This window comes from Acomys minous (genome assembly GCF_964271855.1).
Source record: "Acomys minous genome assembly, chromosome: 2".
In the NCBI taxonomy this organism is placed as follows: domain Eukaryota; kingdom Metazoa; phylum Chordata; class Mammalia; order Rodentia; family Muridae; genus Acomys; species Acomys minous.
In genome coordinates this window covers 145,550,276-145,572,029 of record NC_140484.1, presented here as the reverse complement: position 1 = coordinate 145,572,029, position 21,754 = coordinate 145,550,276, and the positions used below count along the sequence as shown (strand labels likewise).

Below are 21,754 nucleotides of genomic sequence, written 5' to 3'. Positions count from 1 at the left end.
GCCCTTTTCTTAAGGCTCCCTGTTTTATCCTCTTTGGCAGTGGAAACATTGGAGGCATCTGCCATGTTGCCAGTATTAAACTCTCTAGCCTCTCACAGTAAATTTGGGCCTCAGGCCGCCCATCCTCCTGTAACAGAAGAACGGATACAATGGGGACCACCATGATTTGTTTAAGATGACTTGCTTTGCACATTTGATTTAGACAAGGCAAAGCAATGTGTGATGAGATGAAGAACCCTATGTACCTTGTGGATGTGATCTGTCCGATGCATGCCGCAGGAGCTTCACCACGGTGTGGTGGAATGAGAGGAGGACGACATGACACGCCCGTGGCTGTGACGCAGGCACTGGGGACCCTGGGCACTCGGCAGGCACAGGGGGAGCACAAGGACCACCAGGAAGAGCCGTTTGGGAAATGCACAGTTTTCTCCTTTAATTATACCATTCTTTAAAAGTAGCAGCATCAGGAATGTCAGAGTTTGTTTAAAGGACCTTAAGATACTTCAGGATATTCCACCCTTTTTTGAGGAAAGAATAGGTTGGCTTCAGAATAAAGTATGAGGAGTAATTTGTTATGGGCAAGACACTTGAAAATTGCATGCCCAGAGAATTAAATGATCTCTTTGCCCAAAGAAATGAAAATTAAATTAAAATTGTTGGCAGTTTGTGTACAAGATCCGGGGTACTGTGCCCCACAATTATGTCAGTGTTTCTTTTCTAAGAATAGTGGAGAGCTTTAACATTGTAAAGAAAAATCCAATCAGATGCAAGAAGTAGCTTATTCTAATATGCATTTTTTTCTTTTCCAAATTAAGTTATTGCAAGTTTTCAGTAAAACCTGTTCCTTCTTTTCCTCAACTGCGTTCTGGTCTTATCTGATGCTAACACTCTGTCTTTGTATTGGTCTTCTTGGAGATGAGGAGCCTTCCAGAGCCTGGAGAGCAAGCTGCTGTTTATCAGTCAAGAAACTGAACTGAACTCCTTCACCCCCACCTCAGTGAAGGGGATGCTCTGCTGAGTTGTCATAGTCTAGCTCCGCCTCTGAGTATGCTGCCCTTTGATGGGCTGGGGCAGGCTTGGATGGCTAGGAGGCAGTGCAGGCACAGCCTGGATGGAACCCCAGGCACACATTTTGCCATCACCTTTCTTGTTAATTAGCTCATCACGTGTAGTCTTAGAGTGCCAGTACCTGCACTTTTCCCCAAGCACATTGGAATTTGAAGTGTCTGCTTACCTGACAGTGTCTTTGTGTCACCATGATATTCCGTGTTCTGTGTTACTGCTTAGCTCCTTGTCATCAGAAGCAGCTCTGACCGGGGAAGTAGCTTAGTGATCAACAGGCAAAGGCTCCTGGGCTTGATCCCCAGTGACGCATAGATAGGTAGACGATAGATGAGTAGATGGATAAAGAGGCAGACAGACAGACAGACGGACCAGCTCATTATTTCTCTTAAAACAGGAGAATTCTTCAAAGTTCACAGCAAGTCCTACGTCTAGGTAGGTGAATTTGTTCCTTCTGAAGAGACATCAGATTTACAAGGGAGGGTTTCAACACTTTATTCTACAGTGCAGCAGCGCGAGGCAGGCAGTGCTGACCCTAGATTATCTTAGATCCCTTGCCTTATATCCTGCCCCCCACTACCGCTCTAGATTTACAGCACTTGCTTATTTTATAGCACCTTTGTGTCATTATGATATTTTGTTGTAGATTACATAGCACCCTGAAAAAATAAAAACCCCACACAAGCCCCAGGCCTCAGATATTTTTTTATTGCTTGGTGTGCTTGGCAGATAGTAAGAATCCAATAAATATTTGATCAATGATTAACCAATGAGTGAGTACAGTGTGGGAAATGTTGGCAAGAGAGGAGAGGCAGGTTACAGAAGTATCTGGAGCTGTTCACACTTGAACTCTAGATTCCACAGTTAGCTGTCACTCATTAAATTGGGGGCAGCCTTTTCTTTTTTCCGTATCTTAAATTATGTTATTTTAAAAATTTCACACACACACACACACACACACTCACATACACATATATATACACACACACACACACACACACACACACACACGCACGCATGTGCACACACACTCATGTATTGTCTTTATATCATTGCCTCACCTCCCTGTCCTCTCTCTATTACACTACACTCCTTCTCAAGTTCAAGACCCCTTTTTTGTTGTTGTTTTACACACACACACACACACACACACACACACACACACACACACACACACACGTAAATGCAACCTGCTAAGTCCATTTAGTGTTGCTTGTGTGTCTATGTGTTTAAGGTTTACTGCTTGGTGTTGGTCAGTAGGAAAGCCACCACTCTTGCCTCCAGGAAGGTAAGCAGAGGTTTGCTGGTGAGCTACTTGTCTACATGGGGCTCTAAGCAGATGGGGTTTTTCAGGCTTTTTCCCCACTGGCGTGGGGCAGCCAGAGTGCCACTCTCACACTGAGCTGCTTCCCACCTCATGGGGTAAGTTCTGAGGCCCTGGTCATTGCTCATGGAGAGGAAGCCCCTTTCTTCACAGGGCTGCATGTTAGGACAGATGCACAGTGAAGGCACCTGCCAGGCTTTCCATTGAGAGTTTAAAAATCAAAGGACTGCCCACAATCTAATCTAGGCAATGTTGCTCATGTCTCAACTGTTTTCATGCAGCAACTCTGGTGTACTCAGGAGACACCTTTTCTTATTATTTTGTCCAGTGTAATGCCATTTAGACCATCAGAAAACCTGAAGGTTTGCTGGAGTCGCTCATAATTGATCATTTATTCTGCTTACATAGTCCATGCTGTGTTTGTGCAAATGGTAGATGTTTTATTTACTGGCCACAGGGGAACAGAAATCTTTGTGGACGCCCAGTTATTTTTATGGTGAGGCAACATAGATTTTACCTGCCCAGTTAAGCAGATAATTTATATGGCTTCTCCGATATTAAAAGTACTTCCCATTGTATGTGGGAGGCTTTTCTCATATTTTATTATTCATTTGCTAAAATGTAAATAATAAAGAACAACATATATCTTGAGTTTCTTTGGCATGTAATTCTGGCCACAGATTATATATGAAAAGTCTTGTTCTTTATATATTGCAAATATTTTGACTGCCACAGTATTCTAGCATAGATTATTTATAGCTCTCCAAATTTTCCAGTTTTGAGTAATACAATGCATTAAAATTTTAGGATATTAAAAATAGTTTTTACGTATATGGTATCTTCATCCAAAATTCTCTTGATACTTAGAACCAGCTAGTATCAGAAACCTCTTGTATTTTTGTGATGTGTTTCACACCAGCACTTCTTTGGATATTTCTGACAAACATGTTCAATTGTAGGAATCCAGTGTGTTGTTGGAGGAAGACAGTGCCTGGTAGTCTGTGATCTTGCTTTACCTGAACTCCTGCTGTGTTTTCTATCTCTCCTGTTGTGCTGGTCAGAATTGGTCTTTTTAGCGGTTTTTGCAAACAGTCCTTTTGTCAGTTTCTGACCAAATATCTTTCTATCAGGCAGGTGTATTACATCTAATCCATCTTAAATAATGTACACAGCTCTATAATTCCTACTCTTCAATAAGCACAAGTTTATAATTATCGGGCAACTTAAGTAAGCATTACTTTAAAATATAATGCATCGAATTCACACTGGTCTTCTAGCCAGCTTTGCTTATGTGCACTGGTTGATTCCCCACGCTATCTCAGGAATTAGACAAGAAGGAAAGAAATCACTTGCAGATGAATTGAGTAAAACATCTTTAAAAATGCAAAGTGCTTTATACGTCATGAGATGTTGACGGAGGTCTGGGCCTTGAGACGGAGTGGGGGAAGGGAAGGAACTGTCACACCACCTTCACTATCACCCTCTCATTCTTCTTATCCCACTAAGGACCAGGGGCTGCACCATGGCTCACGCTGTTTATGCCCTCTTAACACCAAAGTTTGCACACAGTGCTTTAAACACATGCATAAAATAAATGTGGGAATGATCTTAATGTTAATGAAAATCATGCCTGATACCTTAGCAATTCCATCCTTCAGTGACTTTCTACTCTCCTCAGACTTTCTTGCAGTGTGCCATTTCATAACACACAGCTTTCTTATGAATTGGATGACTGATCCAACTCAAGGTATAATGGCAATAGTATTTTAATGTTGTAAATTACATTTTTATTTTTGTACGTGTGCTGGAGGGCAACTTGATGGAATCAGTTTCTCCTTTTGCTACATGAGTCCCGGGGGTTGAATTCAGACTACCTGGCTTGGAGGCAGGCACTATTATCTGTTGAGCCATCTCAATGGCCATAAATGCAAACATGATATATTGTCTTTTGTGGCATATGTATTTAAAAGTGTCTATGCCTTTTAATTAAAATTAAGATAAAAATTTGAGGCCAGCTTGGTCTACCTAGTGAGTTCTAGATCAACCAAAGCACACAATGAAACCCTGTCTCAAAAAAATGGTTAAGCTACATGGATTTTTTAATCCACAGTAAAGGTTTGCTTGACATCAGAGGGAGGTTTCTAAGCAGTTTTTATGGTTCCTAGAGCTCATGAATAGAAAAATTTCAAGATGGCAGTTTGTTGTGGTAGTACACAGCTGTAAATCCCAGCTGAGGCAGGATGATCAGGATTTCAGTGCCAGAGTAAGCTATAGAGCCAGACTCTATCTCAAACAAACAAACAAACCCCCAAACCAAAACAAAACAAGTTATACACACTCACATACACATATATTTATGTGTATATATATGTGTGTGTGTATCTGTAGATCTTTGTGTTATATAAATTTAAACTTAGGAGGCCTGAAGGAGTTTTTTGGTGTGTCCATGTTTGGATCCAGAGCACAAAGCTGTAGTTATCAAAACAAGAGTTGTTGGTTCATAGTTTTGTCCTAAGGACTTCTAGAAACAACTCAAAGAAGGCTTTGCCCCCATTACTTTATTATAGTAATTATTAGAGAACAAACTCACGCAGTGGGTTGTTTCCTGAAGTCTCTATCCAGCATTCCCCTAGCTGTCTCCTAGGAAACAGTCTTTCATATGCTGCAGGTGAATAAGGTGGAAAGGTCCTGACTTGCCTGTCCTAGGGAGTAGACATTCCATGCACCTGGTCACAGAGATTAACACAGAAATAAACTTATTGTCTAAATCACAACAGAGGGACTCAATCTGGGGCATTTCCTAAGATTAGTGGGAAGGAAGCATCATCTTTCTACTGAGTTTACAGAGATGCCAAGAGTCATTTTTTACAATGGGGAATAGGAGAGAGAGAGAGGGGAAGAGAGAGAGAGAGGAGAGAGAGAGAGGAGAGAGAGAGAGGGGAAGAGAGAGAGAGAGGAGAGAGAGAGAGGAGAGAGAGAGAGGAGAGAGAGAGAGGGGGAGAGAGAGAGAGAGGAGAGAGAGAGAGGAGAGAGAGAGAGGAGAGAGAGAGAGGGGGAGAGAGAGAGAGAGAGAGGAGAGAGAGAGAGGAGAGAGAGAGGGGGAGAGAGAGAGAGGAGAGAGAGAGAGGAGAGAGAGAGAGGGGGAGAGAGAGAGAGGAGAGAGAGAGAAGAGAGAGGAAAGAAGAAGAAAGAAGGAAGAAGAAAAGAAGAAGAAGAAGAAGAAGAAGAAGAAGAAGAAGAAGAAGAGAGAGGTGGTGGTGGGGGAGAGACTGGTTTTTACTTAGATCATCTTGGAACTGACCCCCACTGTCAGAAGCCAGGATTTCTCATTTATGTGAACATGTAGGTTACTTTTATAAAGCCATTTTGAATTGGTTCTTATCACTTACAATGAAAAGTGTTGTAATAAATGTAACCAAGGGGCCACATCAAACAACTGTTGGTGTTCACAGACTCACTCAATATTGTGGTTTATTTACTATGCTTCACTTTCCAGCAGCATGAAGGAGTGTGGGTGATGTAATGAAAGTCATTACTGTTTAAACAGCCACTGCCAGATGATTTTATTAGCATTGTCAAAGAATAGAATGCAAACAAGATGATAGAAATAGATAAATTTCAGACTTTCAGTTTATGTTATTTTGAAAATAGAAAAGTTTATGGGTATTTTCCTCTTTGTTTAAAAGTATAGTATCCACTTTTCTTTTATTTAAGAAGTTGAGATTTGAATTATGTTTTTAATATTAACTTCTCTGTTTCAATTTGACATTTTTGTTAGATGCCTGCTTTCTATAAGAATGGGAGCCCTGTACTTCATCTGCCTGTGTGTGACATTTTCATATGCTAATCCCACTCATTAGTATATAATTCTACTTAAGATCAACCGTAATGGATTTGCTTCAAATTAGAGATCTTCTTAGTAGTTTAAAAACAAAATAGAAATAAGTGTTTTAGTACAGATTTTGATGCTTGCCTAGAAAAAAATTAATCTGCATTTGAGAGGAAAATTATTTTCCAAGTGTAGCTATGGAGAGTCTATTTGTTTTTTTTTAATACATTATATTTAAAGGGGGGATGTTTTTAATATATATTATTTACATAGCCTTTTAGGAGTCCTCCATTTATCTGTTTTAATATGACCTGAAATACACATGAAAAGACCAGGCTAATATGTGCTTCTTTTAAACATACACTGGGCCTTTTTGTTGCAAGATTTTATTACTTGAAAGTTAAAAATATCATCAGAAATAGCATCCCAGGTTTTTTGTGTATCCATGAGTAGTACATTCTTAGTCAAATTTGCTCCCTCTTACCCAGAAAGCCTTCAGTGCCACTGGTGTAAGTTAGCGACTTTCTCCCTGAGCCTGAGAAGCACAGCCTTCAAATCTTACAGCCTCCAACACAAGTCTCAGGGGTGTGGAGGTTTCAGTAGGATGTGATCTTGCTCAGAGTGTGAGTGCTGACTGTTAGTGTGGAACAGTAACGCTCACATTGGAGCCATTTAGGGTCAAGCCGACCCTGCTTGCCTTCCTTCTCCGGCCACAGCACATTTGGAAGGCATTGCTCCTGAGCCATAGGGTGGAGTTTCTTAGAGGCGGTGGGTTTGAACTTTTATTTCTAGCCATTAAGATGAATTTACCCTTTTCTCGAATGACCCAGCCTTTTAACCCAGAGTGAGTCTGGGCCTGCTAGGACACAAGTCTCATCCTCTCCTTTGACCCTTTCAACGTTGTATTCCTCTTTCATAGCTCACTATTGTCTTCCTCATCCCCAAGGTGCTGACAGCAGAGAATCACACGACAAGACCATACAGCTCTATTATTGTTTCTGTTTAAGCATTCATATTGCAAGAATGAGGGGAAAAGAGGAAACCTTGGACGCCATGCCACAGCTGATGTTATTGTTCTTGAGACACCGTCTCATGTTCACAGCCCAGACTGGTCTCAGATTCTTGGCGGTCCTCCGCCTCCTCCTCCTTCCAAGGCGGGGATTGGCCACCATTGTCTGCTCCAATTTGTGTCTTTACACTTAGGTCATCCAGTAGTGACGGGGCATATCTGTGATCCTAAGCTAGTTTTTACTTACTGTTGCGCACTGTCTTCTACTAGATTGCTCACCATGTTCACACAGATGTGCGTGGGATCCCCAAGTGTATCTTACCTAATTTGGGTGAGGCCTGCTGGTCTATTTTTATTTATATTTAAAAACTAGTTAAGGTTTATATTTTATTTTTAAAAATTGATTTAGTTTGACAAGTTATACTTGTTTGTAATTTGGAGGAACACAGTGTATTATGTAGTGTGAAATGTTAGAATTAAACCAGCTAACATACCTGCCACTGTCCATTCTTATCGCCTGTAACCGCCACCCAAGTGCAGTGTTGTCTTTTGACCCAGAACTACTGGGTTGCCTTCCTGGTCTGCATGCATACTGCTCTGCATCTTTACTGTGAGTGTGTCAGATCCCTACAAGGAGACAGAACACGTGGGCTCGGACGTTGCTGTTAGGCCTTCCTCTTTCTGACAGCCTGGGGTACTCCTTCCAACTGGTGTCTGAAGGTGGGAAGACATTGTCCCTGTCTTCTGTGGGATTGCATGTTGACATTTTCCTGATAACTATGAACTTTTATGAAGGATTCTTCCTTTTTCTTAGAGTTCATCTTTGATTTAAAAAATGCTACTACTGGCAGATTCTCTGAACCATGTAGAAGCAGCAGCGTAGAACTAACTTACTTTCTTTCAGTTTTAAAATTGGTTAAAATTAAAAATGTATTGCATCTGTGTTCATAAATGATATTAGTCATAATTTTCAGTTTTTAAGATGGCTGCATTTTGCGTTGAAATTAAGAACACTCTAGCCTTATAAAATAAGTTGAGGGTCATATACCTACTAACTTGCAAAGGACTCTGACATTACCTTTCCTTGAAGGCCTTTGCAACATAAATATACACTGTAACTGGGAGAGATTATTTTATCCTTAAAGGATTTGGAAACATCAACCTAAGATATTGTTGCTGGTGTTGTCTTTGTTGGGGGACACTTGGTGTAGAGGAATGGAGAAGTCTGGGTGGCTTCATTGGTGTCTGCAATAGCAGGCTGCCTGGTTTGCTTCTGTCTTTATTTCTTGTGAGGCTTTTAGAACAGCCAGTTGGAGGTAAGAGAACAGCAGGCTCGGAAAATATCAGCGAAGGTGTTAACTAAACAGAAGGTTCTGCACCCTTCAGATCCCGTCTCAGGCGCTGTCCACAGTGGAACAGCAGCTTCTCTCTCAGGCTCTCCCCTCGCAGCTCAGCCCCTGGCCATGCTGAGCCGCGTATGGCACCAGTGTTCCTGCAAGTATCTTCCTGGGGCCAGTTTCAGGCCCATTTTGTCTCCACCTCTGGAGAGGTAGCTGTGGTTCCCTTCCTGAAAAAAGCAGACTGATGCCAGTGTTGGAAACTCCCAGGTCTGGGCTTCATGAGTGTGAGCTGTGGCCAGGTGAGGCAGTTCCATACAAATGAATGGACACGTCCTTTCTCTGCAGTCCTCGTCTGCTGTGGAGCCTGCCGGTTCTGACCAGTGCCATGTTTGGGCCTGTGCTGCCTGCAGCTACTGGGTACTCAAAGGTGGCTGCTCTGCTGGTTCCCATCTTTTCCTCTATGGCGCCCTCCTTTTCTTATACCACATATTTCTGTTCCTCTTTCATTTTGCCTCTCTGTCAAAGCATAGAGCCTTTTAATGGGAATTTCAAGTTAAAGTCACATTCCTCCCTGAGAAGAGCTGGCCCAGCTCTGTGAGCTCGCCTGTTTGTTTGTTTAGAACCCAGTGTCAGTGAGGGCACAATGCTGCTCTGACTCTTGCAGGGACTTGCTTCCTCCTCTGTTCTGTGGTCTTGGATTGCTGCCCCAATGACAGAAACGTGGTGAAGGTGAGAGGATGGAGGATCAGACCATGGAAAGCCAGTGCAAGCGGCAAGCTTGGCTGATGCTGTTTTTGTTGATAAAATGCAAACCATAATTTAGGGCTTTGATTTAAAACAAAACAATTATTAAAAATAAGTTGTAAATTGATATAGAAGAGAAAGAGACATTTAAATGGACTTTATTATGCTATTTTTTTCTCCAGTTAAGTAAATTTCAAGATAGCTTTCTCCAAGTACTTCCAATATATAACCATATATAAATATATATGTGTATGTGTATGTGTATGTGTATGTGTGTATGTGTGTGTGTGTGTATTTAGATGCAGTTGTGGGCTTTGCTGGTCTTTATATATTCTAAATAATATTTTAACTATTTATTTGAGAATTTTATACAATGTATCTTGATCATATTCACTCCCCCATTTCTCGCAGATCTCCCCCTACCTCTATACCCAAAGAAGTTGTGGAAGCACTTCCCTCCTCACTTCCCTCCTCACTTCCCTCCTCCACTCCCTGTCGAGTGGGCTTTGTGCTGGCCGGTGTTGGCCAGTTACTCTTAGGTGAGGCTTACCCTGAAGTGTAGTCAGAAGACTAGAGGTCTCACCACTAAAGAAAACTGAATCTGCCTGTCTTAGTTACTTTTATATTGTTTTGATAAGACATCCTGACCAAGGAAGCTTATAATAGAAAGGCTTATTGGGGCTTATAGTTGTAGTGGGATGGGAGTACATCATTATCATGTGCAGAGCATGGCAGCAGGCAAGCAGCAGCTGAGAGCTCACACTCCATCCACAAACAGGGATCAGAGAGTGCACTGGGGATGGTGGGAGGCTTCTGAAGGCTCAAACTCTTGGCAGTGTCAGGTCTCCAACAAGGCCACATCTCCTAATGTTTTCCTAATAGTGCTATCAACTGGGGACTAAATATTCGAACGTATGAAAGCACTCGCATTATGCAGGCATTCTCATTCAGACAACCATATTCCATTTAATGGCCCACATAGGCTCATGGCCATATCATGCAAAATGCACTTAGTCCAACTTCAAGAGTCCCCGTAGTCTTTTAAAGTTTTAACATTGTTTCAAAGTCCAATGCCTTTTCTAGGAATCAAGGCAATCTCTTAATTATAACCCCCTGAAAATCAAAAGGCAAATTATATACTCCCAACATACGGTGGTACAGAATATGTTTTGCTGTACCAAACGGCAGGGTTGGAGTATGTTGTGTGACGAGATTTTTCTGGGTAGACCCAACACACGTCTACTCATCTCAGATAGGGAGCCCATGGTAGACCAAGGTACAGATGGCACCGAAGTTCAGCTTTGTGAACTAATGAGTTCTATTGGGGTTGCTTACCGGAATATGGGGGGGTACTTTTAGGAGCAGAATGACTCAAAGACAGTTGCTTCACCAAAGCCCACCCTGGCATGGATGCCAGCTCACAAATCTGGGAACCTGGAGCATACTCTGCAGCCTGCAGGAATCTCAGCAAGCTGGAGAATGTCCTTTCCAGGTACCTCAGTTGGTCTAAACCTCATCCAGGGACTCAGCTGCTTTCTGCTTCTTCTAGGCATCTGGTTGGGTCTCAGAGTCATCTTCGAAGCTCTGTTTGACTGAGAGTCGTCTTTGCTGCTCAGCTTCCTTTCTTGTTGCAATTGTTCCTTTACACAAACAGGTGGCTGCACCATCTCAGCCCCAGATGCATTTCTAACTGCACCATGCAGAGAGCAGGCAGTGTCTGCTGCCGCCTGGGCACTCTTTACCCTTCTGCACTAATCTCAGACTGCAAATCTTCCTCTAAACCATTATTTTCAGGACGTTTAATCATGATGTTTCAGCTTTAGTTGAATATCTTACTACCAAGAAACATGTGACTATTGTCAAAGCACAAAAGCACAGGAACATATGCTCTATAGGAAAGGACAACTCTTTTGGAGTCTCCTTCACAGATGCTCCTCCCTCAGGCTGCTTAACAGCAGCCTCAGTTGCTGCCCACAGCCAGGACCATGCACCCACTCCTCCCCAACTCATCTTTGGTTTTGCTGTGTCCCTATTCAGGTGCCAATTATGTTGTGTGACAAAACTTTTCTTGAGGAGACACAGCTCACATGTCTACTCACCCCAGATAGTGAATCCATAACAGACTAGATACCGCCAAAGTACAGCTTGGTGAACCAATGAGTCTTATTGGAGTTCCTTATAGGAACAGAAATGACTAAAGGACAGCAGCATCAAAGCCCACCTCAGCATGGGTGACAACTCACAGTGAGGACCTGCAGGCATCGGAACAGGTTGGAGAATGTTCTCAACTGGTTTAAACCCCTTCCAGGCAGCTCAGCTGCTTTCTGCTTCCTCCAGGCATCTGGTCTAGTCTCTCAGTTTTCTTTGCAGCTGTGTTCCACTAGTCTCAGAGGGGCTCTCCACAATGGCTCACAGTGACAGGGAGGGCTCCAGTGACTTTGTTTGGTGATAGGTCACTCAGAAGCTGTTTTGTTTGACTGTATTATATGGTTATTTTGTATGGTTATTAGTAGTGATTCTCATGCAGGTCTACAATAACAAAGAGCAAGCAGGGCAAAAAGAAATGCAGAATGTGCTGGGTGCAGTGGCGCACGCCTTTAATCCCAGCACTTGGAGAGGCAGAGGCAGGCAGATCTCTGTGAGTTCGAGGCCAGCCTGGTATACAAAATGAGATCAGGACAGCCAAGGCGACACAGAGAAACCCTGTCTTGAAACAACAACAAAAACAACAACAACCACAACCACAACAACAACCCCCCAGAAACAACAACAAAAAACCAAACAAAAACAACAACAAACAAAACAAAACAAAACCAAAAAGACACCAAAAAACAAAACAAAAACAAAAAGCGAAGAAAGAAAGATAGAAAGAAAAGAAAAAAGGCACTAAGAAAATTTGATGTTGGAGCCAACTCATGCTGAACAAAAGCCCTTAAGCTTCCTGCTTAAGGAACTTCCCTACAGGACAGAATGTTGTAATCTCTGAGGAAACTGTTAGCACAACAGGGCATAGTGCAGAAATAGGGACCAAAGCAAGATCAAACCCAGCAAGAAAAACTTCAAATCCTCTACGTCTGATGTCTGCATTTTCCTGCCTGCAGGACACTTCTCTCTCTCCCTGGCTTAGTCCCCCACCCTGCCGGCAGCTCTCTTTGGGGGATATCCCACAGCCTTGGCACCTCTAACATCTTAGAGTCCCCAACATAATCCAGGCTTTACTTTTGAATTTTCACAAAATGGCCTCTTGTGGCCTCCACGCAGGGACTCTTCTGGCACAATCCTGGCCTCAGCAGTTCTCCTTAGCTTGGATGAAGGAGTCCACAGCTTGTGTGTCCTCATGACTCTAGAGCTAGCCACATGGAGAACATGGCCATGTTTTGCTGTCCAATAGGATAATGAGCCTGCACCCCTGAAATCACATTTACATCAGAGTTTGTTTGTCATTACTTTTTGGAGCAGAAAATTCCTTAAGCTTTTTCTTTTCACAAGATGGAAGCTTAGCTGGGTGGGGTCTTGCCCTGAGGATGCCCCTCCCTCTATTCCAATGCAATCAGACCTGTCCATAGCATTTTTACATTGTTCAGCACAAGCCTTAGCCCCAACATAAAATTCTGTTGGTGCTCTTTTTCTTTTCTTTTCTTTTTTTATACTTTGATTGAATGTCTATGATTTACACATCATGCACCAAAATCCCTTTCCTTCCCCCAGTAAAATAAAATGAACAGACAAACAAAACATTTTGTCACAGAAGCTGTAGTGTATCATACAGTATAGCCTTTTGTCCACATATGTTTACTTTCACATGTTCACTGTTACGAGTCATGGGTCTGGTTTGAGGCCTACACTGTCGTTACCGGATCCTCGCTGGGACTGCTGTCAGATATCCCGTTGTTGCTGTGTGTCAAGGAGATCCGTAGGTGGATTTTGGGGCGAGGTACATTTTGTGTTGTTTTTGGTTTTGATTTTTTTCCCCGTTTGCTCTTCTTATTTTAGACCTGCACAAGGATTACTGATAACCATACAACACAGTCAATATTAAGCTATCATGAAATCTCCTTCGCCAAAGAAATTAGTCTGTTGCATTTCAATTTAGCCTCAGGAAAATTCTTAGGACAAGAGGCAGTAGATAGCTACATTTTTTTTTTTTTTTGGTCAAAATATCACAAGACTCATTTCTAGTCCAGTTATACTATTGTTCCCTTCTGAAACCTTTTGAGTTGTGCCTCAAACCCAAGCCCATGCCACATCCCCTCCAGCCCATAGCTCCTGCTCCTTCCCAAACAGTTCTCCCTCCCTGCCTTTCAACTGAAGCTATCAAATGCCAGCACTCCTCAGGAAGGGCGTTTGAACCTATGTTAGGATTTTGTCTGGCTTGAGATTGCAGCAGTCTTGTGCATACTGTCACACTTGCTATGAGTTCTTACACGCATCTTACTATTTAGGAATCTTCCACTGTTACAGGCTTCCATATGGGTTTTTCAAAATGCCTTTAGCAGTATTTATCCCAGCTCTGTATTCTGTTCTCTGCTCTTTCATCTCATTGACTTTTATTTATATATTTATTTTCTTGAGAGTCAGTGCTAGCTTTAGCCACCTTTATCAGCTCTGGCTCAGAGGGATCCCTGTCAGAAGACGCTGGGTACTCATTGTGCTGGCTGTTTCAGTTGCTAAGAGGAGAAAGTGTTCAGCAATGTTATAGGATCGGATTTCCCTAGCCACGGGGTTTAATATTCCTACACTGTTATCACTCCTACTCTTAATAGGTAGGTATTCGTGAGTAGATTGACTGGTGATTGGCTTTAAGTGAGCCCCTAGAGTTATGTAGTGCCTCTGCCAGATCAACTTGAGGAAGTAGACAGAGTCTGTGGATGCCTTTCTTACTGTTTCACCTCCAAGATCAAAAACAGAATTTACAGAGCACAAAATTAGCTTCTTAATTGTCTTCAAGTGTACCTTCTTGTGGAATACCTTCAAGTCAGTTTCCTTTGCTCTCCTTTATCATATTAAAGATCCTGGAGGAAAAATAGGTTTGGGAGTGCTACAGACAGAGGTTTAAAAACAATTAAAGATTCTATGTCATCTTTATCTTGTAGTTTTGAATCACTATTATATTAAAGGATTATGATTTAGTTTTTTCTGCCTTTTTATGGAAGGAAACTATATTTCTTGAGTTGCAGAGCTGAGGAAAATATAGATTAATTATCTGTAAGATCAGTGATTTTCAAACTCTAATGCTGTTTAATATGGTTCTCTTAATACATTGTGGTGATCCACAACCAGAAAATTAGTTTCATTGCTAGTTCATAACTGTAATTTTGCTACTGTTATGAACCATAATGTAAATATCTGTGTTTTATCATGGTCTTAGGTTATCTCTGTGAAAGGGTTGTCAGACCCCCAAAGGGGTCACAACTAACAGATTGAGAACCTGAAAGCCACTGTATTAGACTGATCTTTCCTCAGACTTAGAGATGGTAGCATGGAAGACTCTGGTTCACAGAAGTTTGTAGTTTTGAAATCTTTTGTTAAGGTATAGCTAGTTCACACCTATCAGAACATAAAAATGCACATTGAATTTGCCAAGGCCACATTTTAGGATTGTTGTCACAATCTTAAGTTTCCCCCCTGGGAATCCGTGGGAGCGACACATGAGAGGGCTGTTTGTTCACTGTTTGTGAAGAGCTTTTCTCACTATCAAAATGAAAATTCTATCAGTTCTGAGTAGCTGTCTAGACAACTTTAGTTACAATGCAGTGAGTCAGAAACTTCTGCAGAGCCTTGGGCATCATCTGAGTGACCTTGACTTCTTTATAGGGTTGACACGTTAAAGATCTGATTATTCTTCATTCTTCCTCATATTCAAAACCTTTGCCTTGAAATTACACGGTGACTTTTCCCTCCTGAGAAGTATAAATCATTAAACTTGGTGTGGGGAACGGTGCGTGAGCAAACGTGGCACACGCAGAGGCTTGCACACTGGTCAGCTTGAGCTCTCCTGTGAAGGAAGAGTTGTAGGCGTTGTAGTTTAGTGACCCCTTGGTCCCTACCATGCCATCCCAGATGCTCACCAAAAAAGCCAGTTATCCAAGGTCAGTTCATGAGCTCACCTAAAATCAGGTAACCTGCAAACACGTGGGTGAATTAATTGTTTTAAGCTACTAAGTTTTGCAGTGGTCAAATCTTTCATTGTTCTTTTAGCCATAAATATTTCATATAATCTCACATCACCCCACCTCCAAAGGCTCTAACTCAGCTAAGATCACTAATGACCCCGAGTTGTTCATTTCCTGCTATCTCACTGACAATTTGTTTCCCGTTGGCTGGGATGTGGAAAAAGAGAATTTCATCCACTGCTGGACTCAGAAGCCGCGGGGAGCAGAGCATTCAGTGACTTGGGTGTGGAAAGTAGGTGTCCTGTTTGTGGAATGCTAAAGGTAGTTCTTCTCGAGTCTGTGCATGGACCCAGTGTACAGTAGCCTTGCAGACCATCACAGAACCATGCAATCTATAAAGAATGACGCAAGCCATTGGGTTGAGCACATACAGTAGGAAACAAGACAAAAGTTACTTACTATGGCAGTCTGATTAGTGAGAGACCCTCTCTGTGGGATGTATAATCCCCTAAAATTACTTAGTGTTTCCATCTATGATGTGCCACTGTGGAACTCCATGTCCCTGTCTGTCATTGTGTGACACATGACTGAACATTTTTCGTGAGCAGCAACTTTAACCAACAACTAGTTTTGAGTAGAGTTAGGGAAAAAGTGTGGCTCAGAAAAGTAAACCTCCAGGCCATTTAACGTTAGAACAGTGTAGAATGAATGCTCTGAATATAGGCTGAGCAATTGAAATTTAACTTCCGACACAGAAGTCCAGCTTTCCCAAGAGGTGAGGGTGGTTGACAAGAGGCAGAGCAAGTTTTATTGGGCACATGATTCTTTACTTTGCACTTTGACCTTGGAAATCAAAAGTCTGTTGTTTTTATGTAAGTGTTTCCTAAAGCACTGCTATTTCCTTTCCTTTTCTTTTGTGAGAGAAAGAAGTCGGCTTTCCTTTTAGTGATGATACAAAAAGACTCTGGCTGAGAGTCTTTTAATATTGGCAGAGCCTCACAGAGTACTTCCCGGAAGTTATGGCCTTCTGTTCCTAGAGCTGTGTTCCAGGGACACTGGCTAGGTCCTGTCCTTAGTAAACTCATCCAGTTCCCAGGGAAGGTCCTTATTACTTTACCCTTGGTTAACTCATCCAGTTCCCAGGGAAGGTCCTTTTTATTTTACCCTTGGTTAACTTATCCAGTTCCCAGGGAAGGTCCTTGTTACTTTGTGCAGCAGTGCGGTCACCTGGCGGTAGGTCATTAGCATTTTTAGTCTTCTTTTCTTCACAACAATGCACAACATGCTAATTAGAGGATTCTGAAAGCTAAGTAACCTGTTTTAAAATCAGACATTTTAATTTGCAGCTTTAATGGCTGTTTTTCTAATAACTGGCTTTATTGGGGGTAAAAGCACTTCTCATGTTCCACTAGCAGGGCAGAACATAACAGAAGCTGACAAAATTAAAAACCTCATAATGCGACCTTTGCCTGGGATAAAAGGCTGTTTCATAACAATTTCCTTTTGTTCTTTGTTTAAGCCATTACTCTAAAAGGAGCCTCCGATTAATCTGAGTAAATGCATCATTACAGTACTAATCCATGTCCTTCTGTCAGTGTCTGCTTTAATTAAATAAGAAATGCTAGCAGAAAGATATCACGCACAAAGCTGTGATTGGAGAAAGAAGCACCGGTTGATGAGGGAAAAGATTAAAAAGAGCTTTACGTTTTTTGTCCATTTGCATAGCCCCAGATGCTGCAGAGTTTCAGGATGAAAAGGAAACTTACAGAAGTCCTGATCACATTGCACTCATAGATTTAAAATAATGGGACTGACCAGTTCTAATCATGCAATTTATCACATGCTAGACATTCCAAAGCAAGGGGCGGAACAGTGTGGGGCGTGTCTTTCCAGCCTTCCATGCAGCCGCATGTTGCAGTTGTGAAAACACACCTGCCAAATTGGGGAAGTTTATTTTAGATGAAATGTACAATGAGACTTGGTTGTGGAATATGCATGCGCGTGCGTGTGTGTGCGTGTGTGTGCGTGTGTGTGTGTGTGTGTATTTAAAGTATCTTGAACTTTTAGTTTATTTTTTTCTTTTATTTGGAACTGGTTTTCTTATGGTAATATATTAAGGATTTAGGTGCTTAATTGATTGTTACCTGTGAAAGGCACAATGAATAAATACTTCTACACTGATACCTTGAAACTCTTCCTGGCCCTGCAGTTGCAGAATTCCCGTGGTGAGGGCATTCTCCACATGCCTGCCATTATTTGATGTAATGAAAAGAGAAAGTGTGCAGCAGTGAGATTGTTAATTAATTTAGCCTAACAAGATGAAGATGAATGAAGCAAAGCACAGACTGAATGAAGCAAGAGGTCTTATTTACAATTTAATACATTTTAAAAATATAATACAGATTTCACTTGGTTTAAAAAACAAACAGACCCCAAATACTAACAACAAAATACTTCCCCCACCCCAGAGTTCCACATGGAGCTCCTGGCCTGACCTCACAGAAAGCAAGCTAAGGCTCCATATGGAAGACACTGCTCCAGTGTGTAAACAGGGCTTTTCTCCTGCTAAGAATCCTACAGTAGTTAACCTTTAACTCCAGTGTTTTATTATCCCTGCTGCAGACAAGAGGTGACCACAAGAAGAGGGACCTGAAAGCTTTTAGGTTTCTTGTTCTCCAGGTTGCACGAGACATGTTCCCTCTGTTGTTTAATAATCATTTTATTTGAATTGTCTTTCACCAAAGGCAAGACTCTCAAGGGCTGGGGGTGGGGTGGGCAGGGAGGAAACGCTGCTTGCCTTTTACATGCAATTACACAGAATTCTTAGATGAGCATTATTTTTTTAAAGTCCCCTTTTCAGAGATTAATGAGCTTTCTCCAGCATTTGACCTTTTATCATTCTTGCTTTCTGCTCAGAAGTACTTCCTTCCTGCCTGCTGTAGCTAGGAAAGACAGTCTCTTATCTCGAGTTACTGTAGGCGGTGGTGACAGGACGCCATAAACGGTGGTGTTATGAACACTGTGTTTTTATCTCAGGGGTCAGGAATAAATCCATGCAACTGCTTCTAAAGGGTTCAATAAATAGGACTTTTTTTTTTTTTCGTTTAAACCAGACAATCGCCTTTTATGTTACTTTTAAACAAAACTACTAGTCCATCAAGAGTTTGAAAAGGAAACAATTCTCCAGAGGCCGGTGTGGCCACAGACCAATCATCATGGCACCCGTTCTCAAGTCCTTTATTTTTCAAGTCCACAACAATAGGTTGTTGATTCAATGGACAAGACCAGAACAATTAAGTTCTCTGTTTAGCAGCAGTGCAGCATTTTAATGCCCTTCTCTAATAATGGCCTCATTATTGTTATTCTAAGACTGGGCCTCAGGAGGAGGAATATTTGCTGGAGGTACGTCATTATTTTGCAAATTTCGATTAGCTCATCATGTTGTCTGTAGTGTGAAAATCGTAGCTAATTAGGGCAGCCAGTTAGGCTACCAGCTTTTGAGCTTATGAGTTAAAAGGTAGCATACTTGATAGGCCAGCGATGTGAAAAAGGTGGTAAAAAGGAGGATTAGAGCAGTTGCCTTAGTAACTCCAACTTCCATCTGGGAGGGAACAATGGACTTGTGTTTCTCCCCCACCTTGGTGTAAAAATTGGTTTTGTTTTGAAAAGACAGGGTTCTTTTTATGACAATCTGGAATTCAGCCCAACTGAGTGCAGTTTTAGTTGTTAGGAGAGACCATTGGGATAGGAAAGATGAAAAGGTCATGGTGAGCCTCAAGGACATGAAAGGTCGTTGTCTGGTGAAACAATGGTAGATTGTTTTTTTTTTTCTCCCCCCTCTCTCTAATATTTCAAGCCAGCCTCTAAGTCAGGTGATGGAACAAATACCTACAGTTTAGTCAGGTGAAACAGGAGGTGGGGGTGGAGGGTGGGAAGAGAATTTGTACTATGCTTTAGAAAGAAAAAAAAAAAGGAAAAAAGGAAAGAAAGAAGAAAGAAGAATAGAGTGACTCCAATCTGCCTCTGTTAGAGTGGCATTTCTTTGTCACCGTCCCACCGTCTGGAGATTCCAGTGTGCTCTGCAAGGCTTGCCTCTGTGGCCAGCACATCTCTGGGAACCTCTCCAGAATGTGAGGAGCTTGATTTAAGCTTTCTCTTTGAGCTCCCTGGAGGACCAATGATGTGATACTTAACAATAAATTTAGTTGTTGTCGCTCTCTTGCATTATTGGTGCCCTTAAAAGGTTTCCCTTAAAACGCACACAGAATAAAATGAATGATAAATATGAAAGAAATTTGTCTCAGCACTCCACAGGGTTTTACCATAAATTCTATGACTTCCATCATAGAAAGTTTACAGGAAACTGTTTAGATGCTGTTGCAATAGTGGTGCAATTTTTTTTTTTATGTACTTAAGAAAATGCCACAATTTTAGGATCTACTAGGGGTTTTGTATATGGGGATGGTGATAGAAAAAGACTGAATACAGTGCCATTTCTTTAAAATCCTCAAAACCAAATCACTCTTCCCAGGTTTAAAATACTTTCAGTTCAGCAAAATGACTGGCTTTTCTCTTCCCTCCATATCAATATTAAAACATTTAGTTTCTCTCTCGCTATATCTCTGTCTGTCTGTCTCTGTGTGTGTATGTGCCTATGTATGTACATTTGTGTATCTGTGTATGCATGTACTGGTGTGAATCTCTCTCTCTCCCTCTCCCTCTCCCTCTCTCTCTCTCTCTCTCTCCCTCTCCCTCCGTCTCTCTCTCTCTCTCTCTCTCTCTCTCTCTCTCTCTCTCTCTCTCTCTCGTGTGTGTGTGTGTGTGTGTGTGTGTGTGTGTGTGTGTGAGTATGTAGAGCTGGATGAATAGGGGACGGGACTGGTGTATTTTATAGTCCAGGGCTTGGGGAGATTTCAAATTCTCCCTTAATCCCAGGTCTCCCACCAGCCAGCAAACTGTTGTCACTGTGGTAACCTTTGTTGTTTGGAGAAGCTAGGTTCCTTTAGTTCATTGTAAGATCTCCTAGACTTGACATAGCTGAGTCATGAAGCTCCAGAGTTGCAAAACCTTTGTCATCAGCAAGTCACATTCCTATATTTAAGAAATGAAGAAAGTGAGGTTAGTTGAAAATGACTTGCCTAAGGAAATCCACTGCATTAGAGCTAAACGACTTTCATTTGCTATATTCTCTAAGTAGGAAAACCTGAATAAAAAAATAAAAATGAGAAATTAGTATCCAAACATGTTTAACTTGCTTACTGGTTCTCTGAGTGACTGAAAGGAGGTGTGGTAAAGTCATATCTGGTAATGGTGGCGGTATTTACATAAAAATTTTGGTAGCTATTGAAGCTCTAATTTACCTGGAAATTCCCATATCAGGAAGGAAACAAGTCTGGTAGTGCAGTTTAGGATTCCATCTTGATAACTCTGGAGGGATGAGCTTTGGGTAGGAAGCTTTGTTACCGGAGTCTTCCCACTTTCTCCATCTTGCTTCTCTCTGATGTGCTTTCAAGTATGTTATTATAATTAATGCTTTTTAACACTTTCTTTCCATGGCAGCAGATTTGTTACTTTGTTTCTTGTTTTTCTATTTGTAGAAAGGGACCTGTGGTTATTCAGTTTTATTAGGTGTTTTGAGACATTAGATTTATTGTATGATTTGAAAATGCAGTATACATCTGGGAGACTTTGGTTAGACTATAAATTTGTGCCATATTCATATAGGTACTCAGAAGCAAATATAGAACCATAATATTTAATAAGATCAATATAAATGCCATAGTTTATTTTTGAATCACTTAGAAGTATTTAGAAACTCTAGAGTGTTTAGACATAAAAGGAAATGTCCTTATCTTATTATTTTATATTAAAGAAAAATCACTCCTCCATGACACTTGGTACACTTCATTTTGGTCTTTCATTCATGTGTGTGAAAAGACAGAATGTAACTAGCTTGTTCATGCTCTGTCTCTGGGAATGCCCTGGACTGTGCTTGGCTTATACCAGGCACTTGGCAGATAGTTAGAGTGGAAACAATTTTGCACATGTGGATCATACCATAGGCACATTTGTATATTGGATTCATTTTATTGGATTTTTCTCATGTTAATAGTTTTTTAAAAGAACATTTAAAATGACTACATCACGTGCCTGCACATGATCCACCATACTGTGTTTTACCACGAATTAATCATTTTGTCAATTTTCACTGTCACACAGAAGTTAATTTGGAAAACTATGTTCTATTTATTTCTAAAGTAGTTTTTTTTTTATTAATTAAAATGAGCTCCTCTTGATTGCCACCACTTTTTTATGTCTTTATTTAGCTATAAC

The 21,754-nt window shown here is 41.4% G+C and overlaps 1 protein-coding gene across 10 annotated transcripts in view; it reads left to right on the top strand.

Moving 5' to 3' along the window:
* The window catches only part of SOX6 (SRY-box transcription factor 6), a 602,500-nt gene that overhangs the window by 202,281 nt on the left and 378,465 nt on the right, over positions 1–21,754 (top strand). The window contains exon 1 of one of the 10 annotated variants that reach the window (XM_084771673.1): positions 9,224–9,293. The exons of the other annotated variants lie outside the window; for them this stretch is intronic. The gene's annotated coding sequence lies outside the window, so the exon portion shown is untranslated. Of the gene's footprint in view, positions 1–9,223; positions 9,294–21,754 lie in introns of those variants that run through there. 10 annotated transcript variants of the gene reach the window in all.